We start from the raw sequence: 12,907 nt of genomic DNA on the forward strand, positions 1-12,907 counted from the left end.
AAAAGAGAAAAGTCTGTGCAAGGGGGGGGGGGGGGGGGGGGGGGGGAACCGACACGTGGACGCTCGCCACGAATTGCGAGACTCTGTGTTAGCAATACGAACCTACTAGTAAACGAGGGAGTGCAGAAATTCACATGAAAGATCAACGCTCTGACGGCATAACCTACATTCTAGTCAGTGTGACGCATAAGTTGAACAACATCACAAAGAACAACTTTTGTGGCAGCTTCACATTGTTGTGCGCAAGTTCTGTGCGTTCTTCTCAATTTTGGGGGGGGGGGGAGGGGGTCGGGGGAGGGAGGATACTACGTGGAGCATCTGAAGCATTAAAACCACCATCTCGATTTTTCTTTATTTTTTATGAAAGAAAAAATATTTTGAAAATTTTTAGCGAAATTAACCTTTGTCATCCTAAGCAGCGACAACGAGAAATTTTCAAAAAATAAACAAGTGATCCATCATGTCCTGTGAAAACAAGTTCGGAAACATTTCCACGGGAGTTCCACAGCTTACATCAACATTTGGTCCGACCTCTTCAGAGAAGTCACGCACAGCTGCTAACTTGTACGATGTAAACCATCTTACTTGTGAGTACACCGCGACAAGCTCATCTTCACGATCGTCATCAAAATCGTCATGAACTGTATTTTTAACGAGTAGTTCAGGACCTGGGAAAGGAGCTGTTGCTCCGTAGTACTCTCCTGATGGAGAACATCCACAGAAGCATCCTCAGGGTCACTTTCTGCCTCACATCACATCACCCGGAATTTCTTCTTCTAAAAGACGGACTTTTAGATCATGGGTGACGCCTCGAAACTTCCATGAACTCATTATCCCTAAAACAAATTATAGTCCTAAATAGCAAGCAATAAACGGGCCTGAAATTTAATAACTTCCAATCATAAAATTAATTATAAAAGCTCATACAGCCCCAGTGGTTCCCTGTTGAAACACTCGTAAGAGCTGTAGTACAAGCTCAAATGTACTTTACGGTAACTTTAGATATACAGGGAGATTATAATTAAACTTCCAAAACGCTGTGGAAATAACACCACTGGTCAGAAGGACGTCAAATTGCAACGGAATATTATCGGAGAAAGGGGAAAACGTACAGCGGAAGAAAAAAATAGTGTGAAAATTGATCAATAGATGGCGCTCTGTGTGTCAGAATACGTAAATGAAAACCCCTGTCATGCGCAAGACCCATTGAAGTTAGTATAAACAAGCCGGGTACACTCCTTTCGCGTCTGCGACGTTCGCCATGACTGTCTCAATGCAGGATCGCGTTCTGCTTGTAAAGCTGTATTAGAAGAATGTTGACTGTGCACACGTCGCTCTGCAGAAGTTCCGAACACTGAAGGGTTTGAAAAAAGGTGTTGGTCCGATGACTGCAGTGGGTCTGGAGAAAATGGTTCGGAAATTCGAGCCGCGCGGGATGAGCCGAGCGGTCTACGGCACTGCAGTCATGGACTGTGCGGCTGGTCCCGGCGGAGGTTCGACTCCTCCCTCGGGGCATGGGTGTGTGTGTTTGTCCTTAGAATAATTTAGGTTAAGTAGTGTGTAAGCCTAGGGACTGATGACCTTAGCAGTTAAGTCCCATAAGATTTCACACACATTTGGACATTTTTTTCGGAAAATCGAAAAGACTTTTTTTGTGTGTGTGCAACTCGGTAGAGGGACGAACGAATTGATTCACGTCAGTGGAAGCAGTGGCCACAGCTATGCAATAGGAGACGAGTGATGGTGTGCAAACGTGTAGTGCACGGAGAATTGCCCGAACATTGGACATACCCGTGAGCACGGTGCGTAAAATCCTACGAAACATCCTTCATTGCTGTCCATTCAAAATTACCCATGTGCACGAGTTGCTTCCTGTTGACCTGCCAGCAGGAGAGTCCTATGCTTTAGAATTTCTTGCTCGCATGGAAGTGGACAATGATTGGCAGTGGAAGATTTTGTCAACAGACGAAGCCCACTTCCATCTGACAGTAGATGTCAATACACAGAACTGTCGAATATGGGCAACGGAAAATCCACACGCAAATCAACCAGTACCACTTCTCCCTGAAAAGGGCACTGTGTGATGCGGGTTTACGGCATCATTTATCATAGGGCCATAGTCTTTCGAAGAGACAGGTGCTTCCGGTCCTGTTACCCGTACCATCACTGGTAAGCGCTATGAGTGTCTTTGCGCAACTACGTCATTCCAGCTCTCCAACAGCGTGGATGTGTGAATGGGATCATTTTTATGCAAGATGGCGCACCTCCGCACATTGCAAATCCAGTGAAGCAGCTGCTGAAGCGCCATTTGGGAAATGCTAGAATTATCAGCCGCCATTTCCCTACAGCCTGTCCGTCCCGATCACCGGATCTTAATCCGCGTGACTTCCGGCTTTGGGGCTATCTAAAAGATGTTGTATTTAGTGTTCCGACCTCAAACTTAGCTGCATTTAATGCATGCATTGCGCAACACATTCTGATCGTGACCCCGGAAACACTTCGATCAGTTGTGGAACATGCTGTTTCTCGATTTCAACTTGTTGCAGGAAACGGTGGACATCATACTGAACATGTTTTGCGCCAGTCACACGGAAATTAATAATACGATTTGATTTTGATTGATACTTTTTATGCGGTTTTTGGCCTCAGGTCAATTAAAAATCGATTTTTGCCATCCGATGTGATATGACCTTGCCGTGATGGGTGGGCTTACAGTATCACGCCTGTACACCTATGCATACTGAGCAGTACAGTTTGTTTAACGTCAAATGTATACCTTAGGCATTGTTGTATGGTTCATTTGCCATTTGTAGTCGACCACTATTAAATTATGATTGTTACTTTTTGTAACTATTTATTTTTCTTCTGTTCCCTTCTCCAATAATATTCCGTTGCAATTTGACTTCATTCTGACCAGTGGTGTTATTTCTACGGCGATTTTAAAGTTTAACTTTAATTATAATCACCCTGTACTTACTTTCACTTCAATAATCTCCTCAATCTGATCACTCTGCAAAAACCACACGTTAAGTAAAGTACGTGAAAAAAATTTGCAGACACAAATTCCTGGAAGTACGTAGCACACTCTCCGCACAGACTGTTGCTTTGACGCTGTAAGCGACTGCTGCATTGCACTGCTTTCGTAGAAGTACTTCAGAGTACCGCTTGGAATTTCTGTCTTGCAATAACATCAGTGGTTTCAAGCGAAAGGCACTGGTGCTTCAAAAAATAAGTAATAAAATTTTGGTTTTAGGCAGACACCACTGCGGCTCAAAGGGTTAACCCAGTCTCGAACTTTTTAGACTGAGTCTTTGCAAGGAACGCATCATCTACAAGTTCCCCTAAATTTCGCCGGCCGCGGTAGCCGTGCGGTTCTGGCGCTGCAGTCCGGAACCGCGGAACTGCTACGGTCGCAGGTTCGAATCCTGCCTCGGGCATGGGTGTGTGTGATGTCCTTAGGTTGGTTAGGTTTAAGTAGTTCTAAGTTCTAGGGTACTTATGACCTAAGATGTTGAGTCCCATAGTGCTCAGAGCCATCCCCTACATTTCACAACAATTTTCTAATGTCGTGACTTCCAAGTACACGACTGCGTCGTCTGCGGATGTAGTGTTATGTATGTGTACAGATAGTTTGGAATAAGCATGAAGAACGATGTCACTAAATGGCTGTACAAAGTAGTGGCTACTGAGAAAGATTCCGTTTGTGAGTTCCGGAAATAACGACTGGTCGCAGCTCTTTCGGAAAATGGGAGTGGCAGTAGTGGATGCCCTGGTGATTCCAGTGTCCCGGCCGCCATATGGCGCACGTGTGTACACACGGCGCGTGGGCGGGGATCCCGTCAAGTCAAGGACAAGGCGCACACGTGACTCGGCCCCCCCATTTGCATAATGGCCCGACGGCCAGCCAGCGCACATCTGTTGTTGCCTGTTCCACCGGGCAGTCGGGAACTCCGCTTCCAAACCGAACGCAAACAATCCGCGCTATTTGATACCCCTAGTATACACAGCCCGTCGCACTGTAATCTACTCCCATAACTTCAGTCTGAATTTCGACGTTCGCTTGGATATGGTTTTATTAAGTATACTGAAAGCTAATGTTGAAGCATTACCATCGCAGGCATGTTTCCTCGAGTCAGTAAGTCCTGCTGCGCAACTGGAGCTGTACTTCGTACAGTAAGCACACCGCACAAAAAAGTTAACCACCCCCACAAGACACCACCCACTGTCCTTTAACATCGCCCCCCGCCTTGGTAACGGCCTCATTTCGTCGAGGGACAGTCCACACTTTGTGCCATATCCAGGTGAAGCTACTTATTGTAGGTCGCACATAGCAACCAAACTGCGAAGATATTGAGTGCTACGTTGTACTCACTGTCCTAAATAATCCTACATATTATCAGTGGGATTAAGATCGGATGCTGTAGCGGACCTTCCGAGGTGTGATAGACTGCCTTGTTTTTCTATCGACCAGAAATGTACAGGAAGCAGATAAAAATATGGAAACACCAAAAAGACAACACTTTACCACGTCTAATGCGATTTACGAAACCCGGTTGGCATTTAAAACTGCTTCCAATCGTCTAAGATTGGATAAATACAGGTCCCGTATAGTTTGCAAGAGAATCTTATACCATTCTTCTTGCAAAATAGAGGCAAGTTCGTGTGACGGCGTTGCATGTGGATAAGCGGCGACGCACACTGCTCTCCAAAGCAGTCCACAAAGGCTCAATAATATTGAGGTCTCCTGACTTTGACGGCCACGACAGATGCGACAATCCGTCCACGTGCTCACAAAAGCAGTCCTAGGCGATGCAGTTTGTGTGAACAGGGCCCTGTCATCTTGGAACACAGCATCGCCACTGGGGAACCTACATTGTAGCATGGGATGGATCTGATCAGCGGAAACGGTCACATAATCCTTGGCTCTAGTGCGACCTCTGAGGGTGACGATGGGGGCACGATATGCCTGCCTAAATCATCACCAAATCCCTGCCCTGTTTCGCTCTTGGGACAGAAATTTCACACAGAGGTTGGACACAGGGTGAAGCAAGACTCATCTGACAAAATTACTTTCTTTCATTGCTCCAAATCCAGGTTTTATGGCTTCGGTATCAAGTTTTCCTGTTATAGTCATTTGCATCAGTAATGAATGGTTTTGGAATTCCAGAAAGCCTGCAACTGCCTGCTTACAGAAGCTCCCTTCATGTTGTTTTGGTATTCACAGAGTTCACGAATGTAATGGTCAGATTGCAGTGACTTTTGCAGCTGTTATGCTCTTATTTTTTGTCACACCCCTGGTCAGTGAACGTCTGCAACAATTGCTCAACACAAACTTCTGCCCATGTTTTGACTTAGCTGATGGTGTTTCTCCAATTTCCTGTATATAGCATAAATTTTTGATGCAGTGCTTTTCAAAACAGTTTGGTTCCCTCGGTTATCGAAGCACAGACAATACGAGCACCAACAATTTGCCTGCATCCAAATTTACTTAGCTCCGACATAATGTACTCACAACTACAGAAAACACTGCTCTGAACATGACTGACACTCACAATATTTTTATTGAAGACATAGCAAAGGTTCTGTTTTTGTCAAATACAACAGCACAACCAGCACGCTTGACTAGCATCTGTATTTATGCGTGTCCCTGTGGATACAGCTGTTGTCCTCCAGGACGACAGAATTGTCCACAGTACGCTCATCGTGAAGATGTTGGCGAAAGGGCTGCACTTGATCACCAAAAATGTTGAAATAAATGTCTTAGTTCATGATCACAGTTCGAAATACTCCGAAGTCTTTGTACAAAAACGTAACTGAAACAACAAAGAACAACCTCCAGCCTAAACAACACCCCCCTAACTACAGGTTAAACTTTTCATTTGGCTGTCGGTACACTAGATGCCTTGCATCATTTGAGAAGAGGCAAAACTATGATTCGTGGGACTATAATGCATGTCTCTAATTAGCTAGTTACTGTGTTGTTTCGCTGCTCGAATAATCACAGCTTTGTGGCCATTGTCAGTAATAGCCTTCTGCGAGGTACTCACCTACAAAATGTCAGTTACATATAGGTTCTTTCATAATCTTTGCTCAGAAACTGGCTGAGAGGCATCTGCATTTACTGCCAGCAATAATTCCAGTTAGGTTCGAAATTGCCAGACAATTTCTGTTGGTTAGGAACCTCTTGTGATCTCTGGTCTTATGCCATGTTATGTGACTGCAAGTGGTACACCGTCCTTGTAGACACATTGGACAGTCACCTTGATACATAAATAAATCAAGTAACTTCAGTCACGGTGTGTTCACAGGTACATCCAAACACAATATTTTCTTTCTGCTATAGTGTCACATATTGTCCCTGACCCACATTTCTGCACTGATTTCACGCAACCAATTGGCACGTACACATCACTTCACTGCTGTGACTAATATCAGTAATGGAGAGTCCGTTGACCATCTGGTACCTCTTCTACACTATCTGCTGTGCTCCTAAACAGCCAGTGTGATCTTTTAATGGCATGACTGATATTTTGTCCATCAATCGTATTATTGAAAACGTATGTGTATCGTTATTGTGCTTCTGCCTTGCTCAAAAACCAGATGAAATGAACATTCGACCATTATATGCTGGCTTCCATCAATCAAGAAAATACTGTAAATACAGGGCTATTACAAATGATTGAAGCGATTTCATAAATTCACTGTAGCTCCATTCATTGACATATGGTCACGACACACTACAGATACGTAGAAAAACTCATAAAGTTTTGTTCGGCTGAAGCCGCACTTCAGGTTTCTGCCGCCAGAGCGCTCGAGAGCGCAGTGAGACAAAATGGCGACAGGAGCCGAGAAAGCGTATGTCGTGCTTGAAATGCACTCACATCAGTCAGTCATAACAGTGCAACGACACTTCAGGACGGAGTTCAACAAAGATCCACCAGCTGCTAACTCCATTCGGCGATGGTATGCGCAGTTTAAAGCTTCTGGATGCCTCTGTAAGGGGAAATCAACGGGTCGGCCTGCAGTGAGCGAAGAAACGGTTGAACGTGTATGGGCAAGTTTCATGCGTAGCCCGCGGAAGTCGACGAATAAAGCAAGCAGGGAGCTAAATGTACTACAGCTGACGGTTTGGAAAATCTTACGGAAAAAGCTAAAGCAGAAGCCTTACCGTTTACAATTGCTACAAGCCCTGACACCCGATGACAAAGTCACACGCTTTGAATTTTCGGCACGGTTGCAACAGCTCATGGAAGAGGATGCGTTCAGTGCGAAACTTGTTTTCAGTGATGAAGCAACATTTTTTCTTAATGGTGAAGAGAACAGACACAACGTGCGAATCTGGGCAGTAGAGAATCCTCACGCACTCATGCAGCAAATTCGCAATTCACCAAAAGTTAACATGTTTTGTGCAATCTCACGGTTTAAAGTTTACGGCCCCTTTTTCTTCTGCGAAAAAAACGTTACAGGACACGTGTATCTGGACATGCTGGAAAATTGGCTCATGCCACAACTGGAGACCGACAGCGCCGACTTCATCTTTCAACAGGATGGTGCTCCACTGCACTTCCATCATGATGTTTGGCATTTCTTAAACAGGAGATTGGAAAACCGATGGATCGGTCGTGGTGGAGATCATGATCAGCAATTCATGTCATGGCCTCCACACTATCCCGACTTAACCCCATGCGATTTCTTTCTGTGGGGTTATGTGAAAGATTCAGTGTTTAAACCTCCTCTACCAAGAAACGTGCCAGAACTGCGAGCTCGCATTAACGATGCTTTCGAACTCATTGATGGGGACATGCTGCGCCGAGTGTGGGAGGAACTTGATTATCGGCTTGATGTCTGCCGAATCACTAAAGGGGCACATATCGAACATTTGTGAATGCCTAAAAAAACTTTTTGAGTTTTTGTATGTGTGTGCAAAGCATTGTGAAAATATCTCAAATAATAAAGTTATTGTAGAGCTGTGAAATCGCTTCAATCATTTGTAATAACCCTGTATAAAGATAACTCTTAAGAACAACGATAATGTGTGAAACTTAGCCAAAGATGGGGTGTGTACAATTCTCTGCTGTATTAAACAAATAACAAACACCTGCATTTTTGTATTTACCTTTGGTTTAATTTAAAGGGAAACACCTTCAACTTTGTTACCTGCTTAAAGTGCACTGTACTAATGATTATCTATGCACTGTCCAGTCACATAATGTGACCACCAGTCAAAAGCCTGAATAACCACCTTTCACAACATAGATCACTGTGAGACATGCAGGAAGAGTGTCAGCGAGGTTTTGGAAAGTACTGACAGGGATTTTGAGCCATGCTGATTAGACTACCATGGGCAGCTGCACTGTCTTTCTCAGCTGAGGATCCACAGTGCGAACAGCCTGATCAAGCTGGTCCCACAGATTCTTGATTGGGTTTAAATCTGGGGAGTTTAGAGGCCATTCTGGTGCTCTTTAAACCATGCATGTACACTACTAGCTGTGTGACACATTGAATTGTTCTGCTGGTAGATGTCATGATGCCAAGGAAACACAAACAGCATGTAAGGGTTGACATGGTCCCCAATTTAGATGCATGTTTGTGTTGATCCACTGGGACTTCCAGAATAATGAAATCACCCAGGAAATGACCTCCATTGTAGACCCTTCCAACAGTAGTTGCAGCATGTTTGCTTTCATTTGTTTCACACCATACAAGCCAATGGTCATCTGTCCAATTAAATGTGATTGATTTGAAAAGGTCACCAGTCACCACTCAGTAGATGTCCAGTTGCAAAATTGGTGCACAAATTCCAGCCTTTGTCACTGATTATTGATGATCGGCATGGATGCATGAACCCGGCACCTGCTGCTATGGCCCATACGCAGAAACATTCTCTGAGGTGCTGTTGAGGAGGCACTGTTAGTAGCCCCTTTGTTCATCGAGGCTGTCAGTTGCTCATCGGTTGCATGTGAATTCGTGCATACACATGTTCTCAGTCATTGTTTGCCCCTGTCATCTATGGCCCTTGGTGCACCACAGTTGCCTTGGGACCGGTTTTGGATAGTGCCATTTTGCCATGCTCTAACCACAGCAACCTGTGAACAGTTTATAAACTTAGCCATTTCTGAAATGCTTCCACCCTTGACCCAAGTGCCAATGGTCATGTCCTTTAGGACATCATATAAATTGCTCCATTTCCACATTAGGACAACAAGTGCACCAACAGGCTTTATATACCTTCCACTGTTAGTGCTGTCGCCTGTCAAGTGTGAGTTGTAATTGCATGCTGACATCAAACACAAGTGGTTGTCACATCACAACATAACAACCAACTGACTACCATCTAAAGCAAACTTGTACTGCATCTATACAGGGGGAACACAAACACCACTCATAAAATTTTGGAGGCTGTTCAAGGATATTTCTGGTATTTCAATATAAGTGACCCACTTCACCAGTCTGCAGGTTCTCATTTTGTGCAGTATTTATGTAGTAATGACATACTCAGCTTCTGTGTCACTTATTTTATGTCTTCCCTAGTTATTGATGTTTTATGTGTTTTTATAATTATGGAAACGAATGGATATTCTCATATTAAATATCTTCTAATACATCTTGAAATACTCATATCACATGTGGTTGGTGCTGCTCCCAAGTTTAAGCAGACTGTAAATCATAGTCTGGAGAGTTATGTGCCTAGTAAGTGGATAAAGGATCAAAAGATCCACCGTGGTTTGCTAACAAAATATGGAAAATGCTGAGGAAGCAGAGGCTGTCACATTCTCAGTTCAAAAGGGAATTCACAAATGATGACAAGCAAAGGTTAGTAGAGATTCGTGTGTCTATTAAAAGATTGATGCACGAAGTGTACAACTACCACCATCACACCATAGCAAAAGATCTGGCAGAGAACCCAAGAAAATTCTGGTCCTATGTAAAATCACTAAGTGTATATAATGCTTCCATTCAGTCCCTTGTTGACAAGTCTGGTGTGACAGTTGAAGATAGCAAAACAAAAGCCGAAGTTTTGAATTTCACTTTCAAGAAATCATTCAAAAATGAGAATCATACACACATACCACCATTTGACCATCAGACAGACTCCCGTATGGACAACGTGGTAATAAGCATCCAGAAAAACAGATGAAAGATTTCAACGAAAATAAATCACCAGATCCAGATGGGATCCCAATTCGTTTTTGCAGAGAGCACTCTATGTTACTGGCCCCTTATCTAACTTGCATTTATTGTGAATTTCTCATCCAGCTAAAAGTCCCAAGCAACTGGAAAAAAGTGCAGCTGACTCCAGCATATAAGAAGGGTAAAAGAACAGACCCACATAATTACAGACCAATATCCGTAACTTCAGTCTGTTGCAGAATCCTTGAACATATTCTCAGTTCAAATACAATAAACTTTCTTGAGACTGAGAAGCTTATGTCCATGAATCAGCATGGTTTTAAAAAGCATTGCTTGTGCAAAACTCTATTTGGCATTTTCTCACATGATACTCTGTGAACTATGGATGAAGGGCAACAAATAGATTCCATAGTTCCAGATTTCCAGAAAGCATTTGACATGGTACGCCACTGCAGGCTGTTAATGAAGGTATGAGCATATGGAACAAGTTCACAGTTATGTGAGTGGCTCAAAGACTTCTTAAGTAATAGAACCCAATACACTGTCCTTGTCAACGAATGTTCCTCAGAGACAAGGGTATCATCGGAGTGCCCCAGGGAAGTTTGATAGGGCCACTATTGTTCTCTTTATACATAAATGATTTGGCAGACAGGATGGGCAGCAATCTGTTGTTGCTACTCACCATATAGCGGAGATGCTGAGTTGCAGATAGGCTCAACAAAAAGACTGTCAGAAAGTGACCTGTTGGCCAACAAGGCCTTTGTTGAAAATAGACAAAACACACACACACACACACACACACACACACATGACCACATTCTCTGGCAGGGGAAACTAGACTCTGGCTTCAGGTGCCAGAGGCTGTGGTCTCATATATATATATATATATATATATATATATATATATATATATATATATATATCCCATGCCACTTTCCTTGATGTTGACCTCCACCTGTCCAATGGCCAACTTCACACGTCCGTCCACATCAAACCCACTAACAAGCAACAGTACCTCCATTACGACAGCTGCCACCCATTCCACATCAAACGGTCCCTTCCCTACAGCCTAGGTCTTCGTGGCAAACGAATCTGCTCCAGTCCGGAATCCCTGAAGCATTACACCAACAACCTGACAACAGCTTTCACATCCCGCAACTACCCTCCCAACCTGGTACAGAAGCAAATAACCAGAGCCACTTCCTCATCCTCTCAAACCCAGAACCTCCCACAGAAGAACCACAAAAGTGCCCCACTTGTGACAGGATACTTTCCGGGACTGGATCAGATTCTGAATGTGGCTCTCCAGCAGGGATACGACTTCCTCAAATCCTGCCCTGAAATGAGATCCATCCTTCATGAAATCCTCCCCACTCCACCAAGAGTGTCTTTCCGCCATCCACCGAACCTTCGTAACCTCTTAGTTCATCCCTATGAAATCCCCAAACCACCTTCCCTACCCTCTGGCTCCTACCCTTGTAACCGCCCCCGGTGTAAAACCTGTCCCATGCACCCTCCCACCACCACCTACTCCAGTCCTGTAACCCGGAAGGTGTACACGATCAAAGGCAGAGCCACGTGTGAAAGCACCCACGTGATCTACCAACTGACCTGCCTACACTGTGACGCATTCTATGTGGGAATGACCAGCAACAAACTGTCCATTCGCATGAATGGACACAGGCAGACAGTGTTTGTTGGTAATGAGGATCACCCTGTGGCTAAACATGCCTTGGTGCACGGCCAGCACATCTTGGCACAGTGTTACACCGTCCGGGTTATCTGGATACTTCCCACTAACACCAACCTATCCGAACTCCGGAGATGGGAACTTGCTCTTCAATATATCCTCTCTTCCCGTTATCCACCAGGCCTCAATCTCCGCTAATTTCAAGTTGCCGCCACTCGTACCTCACCTGTCATTCAACAACATCTTTGCCTCTGCACTTCTGCCTCGACTGACATCTCTGCTCAAATTCTTTGTCTTTAAATACGTCTGCTTGTGTCTGTATATGTGTGGATGGATATGTGTGTGTGTGCGAGTGTATACCCGTCCTTTTTTCCTTTTTTCCCCCCTAAGGTAAGTCTTTCCGCTCCCGGGATTGGAATGACTCCTTACCCTCTCCCTTAAAACCCACATCCTTTCATCTTTCCCTCTCCTTCCCTCTTTCCTGATGAGGCAACAGTTTGTTGCGAAAGCTTGAATTTTGTGTGTATGTTTGTGTTTGTTTGTGTGTCTGTCGACCTGCCAGCACTTTCATTTGGTAAGTCACATCATCTTTGTTTTTATATATATATATATATATATATATATATATATATATATATATATATATATATACACACACACACACGTGTGTGTGTGTGTGTTTTGTCTATTTTTGACAAAGATCTTGTTGGCTGAAAGCTCACTTTCTGGCAGTCTTTCTGCTTTGCCTATCTGCAACTCACCATCTCTGCTATATGGCGAGTAACAACTGTCCTTTTCATATTATTGTTACTACCATCCTGGAGTTTCCATTGTTTGAGTTTACTGTTAGGATCTTCCAGGTATTCTTATAACATAGTTTGTCTTCTATCGCATAAATAGCAACTTAAGAAATGTAGTGTTACTCTTCCTACATCAGTTTGAATAAAAATACTGAATGAGTCACAGACTCAAAGGCCTTAGATAAATCTAGAAAAGTTCCAGTGACTCTGTTTTGGTTATCCACTCAGCTTAGCAGTTCATCAAAAAAAGTTGTAGTTGTATTGGCTGTGTTTGCACTTGCACTTG

At 43.8% G+C, this 12,907-nt stretch overlaps 1 protein-coding gene across 1 annotated transcript in view; it reads left to right on the forward strand.

Annotated features, from left to right (window-relative positions):
• Positions 1-12,907, forward strand: part of LOC124803326 — a gene marked incomplete at its 5' end in the record, with an annotated part of 263,707 nt that overhangs the window by 234,950 nt on the left and 15,850 nt on the right. The gene's annotated exons all lie outside the window — the stretch shown is intronic.

This window comes from Schistocerca piceifrons, chromosome 6 (assembly GCF_021461385.2).
Source record: "Schistocerca piceifrons isolate TAMUIC-IGC-003096 chromosome 6, iqSchPice1.1, whole genome shotgun sequence".
NCBI classification, from domain to species: Eukaryota; Metazoa; Arthropoda; class Insecta; order Orthoptera; family Acrididae; genus Schistocerca; species Schistocerca piceifrons.